This window comes from Canis aureus, chromosome 12 (assembly GCF_053574225.1).
Source record: "Canis aureus isolate CA01 chromosome 12, VMU_Caureus_v.1.0, whole genome shotgun sequence".
Taxonomy (NCBI): Eukaryota; Metazoa; Chordata; class Mammalia; order Carnivora; family Canidae; genus Canis; species Canis aureus.
The window spans coordinates 27,246,095-27,257,149 of NC_135622.1; the positions used below are offsets into that span (position 1 = coordinate 27,246,095).

The 11,055-nt window shown below is 40.6% G+C and overlaps 1 long non-coding RNA gene across 1 annotated transcript; it reads left to right on the top strand.

Annotated features, from left to right (window-relative positions):
* Nucleotides 1-3,866: 3,866 nt before the first annotated feature.
* LOC144324651 (uncharacterized) lies at nucleotides 3,867-10,554 on the top strand. The gene is made up of 2 exons (XR_013390084.1): nucleotides 3,867-3,969; nucleotides 9,827-10,554. It is a non-coding gene; the product is annotated as an uncharacterized LOC144324651 (long non-coding RNA).
* The last annotated feature ends 501 nt before the right edge of the window (nucleotides 10,555-11,055 follow it).

An 11,055-nucleotide genomic window follows, 5' to 3' on the forward strand; every position in this document is an offset into this window, starting at 1 on the left:
TTTGTTTGTCACTGCCTGACTTATTTCACTTAACATTATATTCTCTAAGTCCATCCATGTTGTGGCAAATAACAAGTTATCATCATTTTAATGAATAATAAATTACTGAATAATACTCCAGTGTGTGTATACATATACATATATACATATATATACATATATATACATATATATCTTCTTTATAGAATTGGGGACTTATATGTGCTATGAACTGAGAAAGTCTATTTGGGTGCTGGAAGGCCTAACAATTGTTCTAGTAGTTCTCACATACTTCCTGTTGGGAGCGTAAATGAAATGCTATGTGGCAAACATAAAAAGAGCAATTAGTCTCTGTGAAAGAAGTTCAGAAAGTGAGAAAATTAAAAACAATTTCTGAATGATACCAAAAATGATCCTATTAAAAATATAGCAAAATGTATTACTTCCAAAATGCATTTAACATGCATTGTCACAAATATGCTCCCAGTTTTGGACTCTCAGGCTGACTAAACTTAATTGACCAATGCACACAAGGCAGAGAGTGTTGGGACAGATACAAGTGAACTCTCCCTCCAGCCTGTTGCTCAGAGAGCACTTGCATCACCTCCATTCTTGAATTCTTGAGCTGCTTCTGCCTGCGAAGGCTGCTGCAGCTCATGGGGCTGTAACATGGGCCAGAGCTCTCAGCTGCACATTACTGCCCTGGGTTCTCCAACATCTGCTACTGACGCCAACTCAGACACTCTGCAGTGCCTGCTCCCCACTCAAGGAACATATTGGGCAGTGGTGACAGCCCAAACAGAGAGGTTTGTGTTCAGGGCTGAACCACTGTGGGAGGAAGCTGTGTACCTTGCATGCAGTAATAAACTCCAGCGTTGTCAGCCTCCACTCTGCTGATTCTCAGGGTGAAATCTGTCCCTGACCCGCTGCCACTGAACCTGACACCCCAGTGAAGCAGTTGGACACCCTATAGATCAGGTCCTTTGGAATCTGGCCTGGCTTCTGCAGGTACCAATCCAAATAGGTGTTTCCATCACTGTGCAGGAGGCTCTGACTGGCCCTGCAGGAGATGGAGGCCGTCTCTCCAGGGCTGACAGACACGGACAGTGGGGTCTGTGTCATGACGATATCCCCACTGGATCTTAGGTAAGGAGAGAGAAGGACAAAGGTCAAACATTATGAACTATTTTATGATTTTGTGTTTTGTATATTTTAGGCTAAATCATTTTGTGTGTTCTGATTCATACTCCAAATATATCCAGTTTCTATGGATAACCCAAGAATTGCAAAGCACTAAATGGACTCTTTCTTTTTCAAAATCTCAAAAAGCATGGTTTATTATTCTTTTCAGTTTCTTCTTAATTTTCACAGGGCCAAAAATGAAATACCCTCGTTGGAGGGCAATCTCCCTCATACACAGAATCACAGGGAGAGAAATAGCACCAGGGGAGCTCACCGTCCGCGCTCCCATGTCCTTCCTCATCCCCGCTCTGTCCTTACCTGGGTCCAGAGCATCAGCAGCCCCAGGAGCTGAGAAAGGAACCTCATCTTAAGAAGCTGAGCTGAGGAGCCCTAGTAAGTAAAGACAAGCCTAGAGCTGACCTTTATCTCAGACTTTCAAGGGAAGGTCCTCCCCAGGGGACAATATGCAAATCCCCTGGTGGGTGTGGCAGAGTGGAAAGAGGCACAGGTAGGTGCAGGTCCCTCTCCTGCCAGTGTAGTAGCTTAAAAGGTCTTCTGTGCTGGGAGGAAAGCTAACAGAGACAAATTCTTTACTGCCTGAGTAGGAAGAAGGATCAAACTGAGAAAGTCAGGATCTGTGGGAAGACAGTGCTCAGAGTCCTGCCCTTCTGTGAAACCAGCAGGGACCTGAAGGTGTAGTGGCCAGTGTCAATTTCTGGCAGGTGAAAGGCCCTCCTGCTTGGATTCCTGTCTGCTAAGGTCCCAGGGGAAACAGCTGACACTCCCAACTAAGGCTGAATGGCGGAGGATCTCCAAATCACGGGAAGAACTGGAGATAGTTCTAGGGTCTGTGGGGTCTCCTGTTTCCAGGCTGATGGTATAAGACTGTCTAATAATGATTTAAAATAAACTCACCCTGGGACCTTGTGAATTATGCTCTATGGGAAGATGAAAGTAAAAAACCCTGACAAGTAGGAAGATTCTTTCACCTACAGGAAGAGAACTAATAGTCACATGGAAGAGAATAGGAAAGAAGACAGAATTTTATGCTTCAGGCAGTGATTGTGATTTGTGGTACCCCCCTTTTTTTTTTTTTTACAGTTTTGAGTGTATCCTGTCATACTTCTCTCTCCTGCAGATAAAGATTGATTGATTGATCAATTGATAGACACACACATGCCATGTGGTATATATGAGACCCTTCATTACAATAGGGATATAACCTGATGATTCTTCATATGTCAGCTTGATGTTATGTTATATGAGTTATTTATGAGAATTATATCAACTTCAAATGACCTCCCACCTAAAGTCAGTGTCTTGCAAACAACATCCTGGAAAAACTAAAAGAATAAAGTTTGTAGTTCTATTGGATCTCAGGTAATTTAAGCCCAAAATCATATTGACTTGAAAAATAACTGAATACATACAATTCCAGGCATGACTGCATAAAAACCTAGGTCTGAAATCTTCTAGGGAATCCTCCAAGAGTAAGATTTTGTACCAAAGTTGGGAGAAATACTGTGAAAAATGGCAATGAAAGCAAATCCTGAACTATGTGGAGGGATTCGGGTGCTGATGACAAATTTAATAGTATAGTAACCCATGTCCTATATTTTACTAGTTGGCATTTATTCACTTTTTTGTGTGTGTATTCTCCTTGATCTTTAATTATAGTGCTAGTGAACGCAATCCTGAATCTTCCTTTGAAAATTCCAGTCCTCCTAATGAATCCTGCTAGTGAATGAATTCAGAAAGATAAGCAACTGAATATGCAAAAATAATTATAAAAACAAAAAGGAAAACATAAGACAGGATTTTAAATGTCAAGGCCTGTTTGAAAACTTCATTACAGATGTTAATTTAAGCATCACATTATCTAGCACTATGTACCAACTATACTGGAAAAAATTTACATTACACAATAATGTAAATATTGTGTAATATTGTATATTGTATACAATATTGTATATTACACAATATTGTATGTGAAACCCCAGTGTGTGAAAATACGGCTGAAAATTATTCATCTCTTATGTTTTGTTTACTGTTATCAGTGTTGAAAATGTTCTTTTTACAAAGTATTCTTAAGAATGCTTGAATTTCAAACAATATTACTATTTCCTACAAAACTTAACATGAAAAAATTTAAAGTCTCCTTTTCTGTTTGTTTGCTTTTCTCATCATTTCTTGCCCTAAAATACTAGAAAAAGAAAAATCTTAGAAAAGTTCTTTCTTGACAGAAAGGCTTTGAAATTTTCCTATACTACCTATAGACTGAGGAAGAGTATTCCTAATTCCAAACAGAAGTCTTTGTCTCCTGCATGTTTACACTCTATGCTGTTCCCTGGACAATAAAACTGACCCTACCATAGCTGGACGCTACAACTTCAGAGGAAGAATATATGTAAGGTGTGTAAGCAGAAACTCCACGAGGTCCAGGCGGAGAACAGGACTCTAAGAGTCTCTAATCTTGACCACTGTCAACTAAATTAGCAAAAATTTCCACAGATATTGCACTTTTGTCTCTGTGCCAGAGGCTGTTTATTTGGGTCCAAAAAACTGAAAGCCAGTGTGTGATTTTTGTACCCTGGGAAGATGGTCATATTGGTGCAATTGTATGAGTCCATTATCTGGGGGTCAAAGTGTGTGGGATGGGAAGTGTGATGCTGTTACACATTCTGTAGACTTTGATCTATAAATTTTATCAAGCTAGACAGCTGAAACCCACAGTGCTTTGCTCAAGATGAGAGACACACAGAGGCCTGTGTCCTGACTAGCCCAAATGGAAGTTCTTTCTGATAAAAGGTGAGCTTATTTTTTTCATGAGAACTGAGATCAAGACATCCAGCAGAGGGAGCATCCCCAACTTCAGTTCTGTTGAGTAGATTCTTGGGACTTGTGATTGAAATGGGTCACCTTTTCTAAATATTTGTAAATTGTCACCACTAGGGGATAGTCTTACAGATAATCTATTTTATAGGTAGATAACATACACCTGTGAATGTGTTGATCTTCTGACTTTATAAGTTACTTCTCAACCATGTGAAAAAGGTCATTTGTGAGCTTCAATCATCTAGATAATCCAAAGCCCTGATCTCTATTTATGAGTTCTAAATTCCTTCCCAATATTCTAATTTCTTTTCTTTCTTCTTCCTTCAAATGATTAATAAATATATTTTGCAGAGATGTCTGAATTTCATCTGAGTCCTGTGGAGAAGTGGAAGGAATGTCTTCTGTTGACTGAGGAGGTTATTCTTATATCGAGGTTAATCCTTTGGCAGGGCCCCCAGTCACCACTGTCTATTTCAGAAAAGTGAGACAGAGATTCCCCTTGAGCATAATCCACCTCCTACTCTATTTTTATAAACTCTTGACTTAGTGTATGAATTTGCATCTCTAACCCCAAAGATTCTCCTGTGAGTGATGGAACTTCTGTCCTGAGGAGTTCTAATGAAATCCTACAGCTTTCTTGTCAGTGAATAATTATTCTTTCACTGCTTGAATGTGAGATAGATTATTTATTTGTTTATTTACTTTTCCTCTGTGGAAAATATGATTCACCTGAGAGATGGAAAGGAAAGAGCACATGAGGACACTACTTATTTTGATCTTTAAGTGATATTCTTATAGAACTGCTTGTTTTAATGTTGGAGAGGATGTGGAGAAAAGGGAACCCTCTTACACTGTTGGTGGGAATGTGAACTGGTGCAGCCACTGTGGAAAACTGTGTGGAGGTTCCTCAAACAGTTAAAAATAGACCTGCCCTACGATCCAGCAATTGCACTGTTGGGGATTTACCCCAAAGATACAAATGCAATGAAACGCCAGGACACCTGCACCCCGATGTTTCTAGCAGCAATGGCCACGATAGCCAAACTGTGGAAGGAGCCTCGGTGTCCAACGAAAGATGAATGGATAAAGAAGATGTGGTTTATGTATACAATGGAATATTACTCAGCTATTAGAAATGACAAATACCCACCATTTGCTTCAACGTGGATGGAACTGGAGGGTATTATGCTGAGTGAAGTAAGTCAGTCGGAGAAGGACAAACATTATATGTTCTCATTCATTTGGGGAATATAAATAATAGTGAAAGGGAAAATAAGGGAAGGGAGAAGAAATGTGTGGGAAATATCAGAAAGGGAGACAGAACATAAAGACTGCTAACTCTGGGAAACGAACTAGGGGTGGTGGAAGGGGAGGAGGGCGGGGGGTGGGAGTGAATGGGTGACGGGCACTGGGTGTTATTCTGTATGTTAGTAAATTGAACACCAATAAAAAAAAAAAAAAAAAAGAAAAAAAAAAAATAAAAAAGAAAGTATTCAAATAAAAAAAAAAAAAAAAAAAAAAAAAAAAAAAAAAAAAAAAAAAAGAACTGCTTGTTTTGTATGTAAGAGGGGTATGAATTGAATGCATATTGGCACAGCATTAACATATCGTGCAGTGCAACTCCAAAAGATGATTTGGGTACCATCCAAGCCACCTAAATATTTACATATGAACCATTAATTTTGTCCCATGTAATTTCTTAAACACTAAACACTAAGCCCAGAGAAATATTCACATCTCTACCAGAGCACTGCCTTCCCCCTGGTGTATTTCCAGTAGAGAGTGTTCTCATTAGGGAGGAGAGGGAACATTCTGAGCTCAGGCCCCGATCCCTGAGTTCCTTAGGGAAAATAAGGAGGCAAGATTTTCTTGATATATCTATGACAGAACTTTAGTGTCCTTCATTTGAGACCTGGCCTTCCCTTCAATCAATGAGCTTGAGACTTTGAACTGGCTTAGGTCTAGGACCTGTGTCAGAAGCAGTGACTTTAGGCTTCAGCTCCCCTGACTTAGAGTTTTGCAGTTACAGAGACAAAATACACTAAGAATCTGCACATTGACTTAATTTCTACTAATATGTGATTAAGTATCTACTGCCACAGATTCCTCTTTCTGACAACATTCTGTCCTTGTACATTTTGGAAATTGTACACCTTCTGCCTATGAAGGTTAGGATGACAAGCTGGTCTGTGCTACTCACTGACATCACTGGTCCCAGGCATCGTTCCTTGGAAAGCAGGCTCACGTGGAATTGTAAGGTAGCATGGAGACACTGGTTGTTGAGATCAGCGGCTCTGGAAAGAGAAATCAGGATTGGGCACATGAGAGAGTTGAGCTCAGTTGCAGGAGAACGAAGCCTAATCCGACCCCCCAGAGGGACCCAGAGCTGGTAGCTCTCCAAAGAGGAGCCAAATTGTGGCACATGGGCCAGACCCTTATCCAGGATTTCATCTCTTACCCCTCTGCTGTACCTTTATTCATGCTTGATCCACCTTCAGAGAAGCTGACCTTTTCATAGTGGTTCCTAATTTCTCCCCAGATTTCCTCAGTTTCGGTTTTCTTTTTGCTCTTTCTTGAAGGTATGAAAAGTCTATAACATTACTTTTGCCATCACACTAGGATTTTGTTTTTATATTAGTGCAAATTTTGAACTTGGTTAAGGGAAAGAAAAATGACTTTTAGCTTGTTTCAGGGAAGACCTCAAATTTGGGTCTATATCCATCCCATGTATATGTTTATGAGGAGGCCAATGCCCCTGCAGACTGTGGAGAAGGTGTCACCACTCTTGCAGACGCTGGGTACAAAGAACCACCCAGTGGAGGAGACGCTCCAGTCCATAAAAGTTAGGTGGCTGTCCCTGACCAGCTGTGTGGATGACCCGAAGCAGTTTCATGATGGAGTTTCCCAAGGAGCAGAGTCTCCTGGGTCTGGGTCTGCTCCCAAGTAGCTTCTGTGTCCATACTTCATCCTCCACAGCAGCTTCCTGTGGTTCTACAAGGTGGCCTGGAGGCCCCAGTGTAAGAATTACTAACTCATTAGAAGTCTCAGCCTCTACCTTGGAGTAAAGAATGGAATTCTGCTCCTGACTAACTGTAGACAGGTGGTTCCAATGACCTCCTCCTCAGTGTTGATTAGTTTGCTAGAGGAGCTCACAAAACTCAGAGGAACACCTGTCTATGTTTACCAGTATTAAAGGATATGATAAATGATAGAGATGAAGAGCTAGAAGGAGATACATAAGGTGAGGTCTGGGGGTTCCTGAGTGCAGCAGTTTCTGTCCCCATGGAGTTGGGGTGCATCTCCCTCCCAGTGTGGATGTGTTCATCAATGTGGAAGCTCTGTGAACTCTACAGTATAAGGGTTTAATGAAGGCTTCCTCACAGAGGCATGATCAGTTTTTATCTCTTTGTCCAGCCCCTCTGGACAAAGGGGCTGCAAATTACAAGGTTTTAATCATGGCTTGTTCTCTTTGGTGACCAGTCCCCTTTTTGGAGTCCACTCAGAGTCATCATCACAGAATAAAAGATGTTCCTAGTGCTTCTATATCTTAAATTACAAGTTGCTTTAGGGGCTCTGTGCTAGGAACTGGGGGCAGAAACCAATATATAGATTTTCTATAATCTCACAGACATAAATCAGGAATTCTGGAGAACCACCCTCCTTTCAGAGGCGGAGGAGCCTGGGGTTCCTGCTCTATGGGAGCCTATCCCCTATCACATACTCCAGTGCACCAAGCTGTGGGTGTTTTAAAGGACAGTCAGCTGAGCTGAAGAGAGAGCTGTTGGGGAAGTTTTAATACCAAAGAACTAGACTTTAGTATCTTTAGCTCTCCTTTCTTTTATACTACCTGGGAGGAAGAAGGCTTCCATAGGCTCTTTCCCTACTTCAAAAACTTTTTTGTAATAAATGTATTTGCCTACTTAAGAAAGATAAAATAGTGAATATGAGTATATCTAAAATAAAGAATATTAAGTGAACTATAGGTTCCCATTAGGAAATGAGTGAGTTTTGCTTAGAAGAGACCTCTAAATCTCATCGTCTTTTCCTTCAAAAGAAACTTTTGCTTATAAAGTCCAGAGAGAAATAAGAGGGTTAAGAGAAAGAAAAGAGTACATCAAAAGTCACTTGTGTGTCCTCTTCTGTGAGAAAGTAGAGTAACTTTACATGGAGTTTTTAATTTTATAGGAATCAAGTGAAAACAGCAAGAGCCTAGATGCCCATCAACGGGTAAATGGATGTGATACACACACACACACACACACACACACACACACACACAATGGACTACTACTCAGTCATCAAAAAAAATCTTGCCATTTGCAACGATGTGGATGGAACTAGAGGATATTACGCTAAGTGAAATAAGTCAATCTGAAAAAGACAATTATCATATGATCTCACTCATATGTGGAATTTAAGAAACAAAATAGGATCATAGGAGAAAAGAGAAAAAATAAAACAAGATGAAATCAGAGAGGGAGACAAAACATAAGAGATTCTTTTTTTTAACTTTTTTAAAAATTTATTTATGATAGAGAGAGGGGCAGAGACACAGGCAGAGGGAGAAGCAGGCTCCATGCACCGGGAGGCTGATGTGGGATTCGATCCTGGGTCTCCAGGATCCCGCCCTGGGCCAAAGGCAGGCGCTAAACCGCTGCGCCACCCAGGGATACCCCATAAGCAATTCTTAATCCTAGGAAGCAAACTGAGGGTTGCTGGAGCGAAGGAAGGTGGGTGGATGGGTTAACTGGGTGATGGACATGAAGGAGGGCACGTGATGTAATGAGCACAGGGTGTTACATAAGACTGAAGAATCTCTGACCTCTACTTCTGAAACCAATAATACATTATGTATTAATTAATCGAATTTAAATAAAAATTTAAAAAGAAAACAACAATAATTTAGAATATTTTGTCTCTTGTAGTATAATTTCCATTGCTTTATCATATGACCCATGGTAAACCATTCTCTGAACCCTAGAGATTTTTTCCCCTTGTGAAATGATGATAATGAATTTGGTAGATTCTGGGATCCCTTTGAGCCTTCAATGGGAAAACATGAATTTCAATGGATAATAAATAAGTACTTTATATACTGTAATCCAGCCCCAAATTCTCCAATTCTGTGGAATTTTCTGTGGTTGAGTTTTATGTCCTCTTTCTTACCCACTCCCACCCCAAGACCACAGAAACATCTTATTGTATTGCTTTGATATCTACAATTTGTCTTCAATTAACCTACTTTAAGGACAAAGAGAGTTTATAAGGAGCATCAACCTCTCTTTGTGTTGAGACAAGAATTCTAGGCATCAGCATCTGGAGGCAGATGTGCTGTGTGTGGTACAGCCCAGCAGTGCTGACCCAGAAAATAGGTGAAATTCATAGATTTATACCTGGAGTTCAGAAGACTCTGAATCCAGCTTGTGGAATCAGAACACCTAGCTGTGAAATTTGAAAAGTTGATAGACTGTGAGGCTTTTTTTCATCCTAATGAGAATATCCAATTAATCCTATAATGACCCAAGATTTTTCATGATAAATGCCTAGATCCAGGTTTTTCTGATTTTCCAGAAATGTGTGCAGTTGTTTCTAAGTGAGGCGCAGATTGCAAGAGTTTCCAAACAACTAACAGTGGTTAGCATGTGACAGTTTCGAAAGGCCACCTGAATTTTCTTTTATTAAGAGAAAGCTGCAAACTAACACAGTTGAAAAATATCCCAATTTCCTTTTTTTATTTGGAATTATACTTACAGAAAGAGATTGATGCTTGAATCTTCTATGCTGACACCTCTAGATACATTGCTTGTTTACTGTGTTCTCATTTCTCTAGGATCTTCCTAGACTCCTGGTAGGATGGCCCTTCATTTGCAGCAGTTATAATGGTGCAGGGAGGGGCCATCGTGTCCGTGTCCAGGTCACGTTGGCCTAGGTTGTCCCTGTGGAGGAAATGACTACAAGTGTTTTCAACCATATCCACTCAACCAACCACTCAATATTGCGGCTGACGTGAAAGAAGGAGAAAGAATGTGTCTGCGTATTGATTGTGCAGTTTCTGCTCAAAGTGAATCAGCTTTGCCCAGTCATCCTTCAGAGTCTTCATCCTGCTGAGTAGCTATTAATGGATCCCTGGGAAAGGAGACTGGTTAGATAGAGCAAGTCAGATCTCAGAGCAAGATGGGATCTCTGTCTCAGCTGTTGTGCTTTCAGCTGCCCTGTGTCCCACCTGAGAAGAGGAAGATGGGAGGGAAGTGATACCCTGAGTATCCTTCCCATGGATGCTGGGGTTGGGAGTCACAGAAGGTCTTATCACATTAGGTATGTGCCTGAGGAGAACTTTCTCTAAGAATCTGATCATCCAAAAGTACTTCCTTTGAAAATTCAAATATATGCACATATTCACATGGATTAAATTAAGTTCTGTATTTGCGCTGACTTCTGCATATCTTATGAAATTGCAGATTGTCAAATGGATAATACCAGGATGCGGTCTCTAGCCTCCCTGACTCCCAGGGGAGAGAACCATCATTACCCATAAAATAAATCCTGATGACATAATAAGTTTGCTTGGTATCAATAGAAACCAGGTGAGATTCCTCGAGTCCTGGTATACGACACTTCCATCCTTACAGGTCCCAAACTGGTTCAGTGGCAGTGTCTCCAAGTCAGATCTTACTCTCATCATCAGCAATGTGGGCACACCTGATGCTGCTACTTATTACTGTTATGAGCATTCAGGACACCATGGAATTACCTTCCTAAACAAAAACCTTCAGTGTCTCAGGGCACAGCTGCTTCCTCCATAATGCATGGGTCCCAGGGTTCCTAGGTGTGATTGCAGTTGTCCTTCTTGTTCTTGCCTCTGGGGAAACACCTCTCACTGAAATTAGTATTCCTTTTATATCTAAAGACCTCAAACTACTGTTTCAGAGGAAAGGTAGTAAAGCCTAATGAGCTTCCTGAATGATTGTAGCTGAAGGATTACTCATGGCATATAAGAATAAATATTGACTGAGCACTTAATATTCATAAGGAGCCACTTTATTAAGGCTCAAGACACAG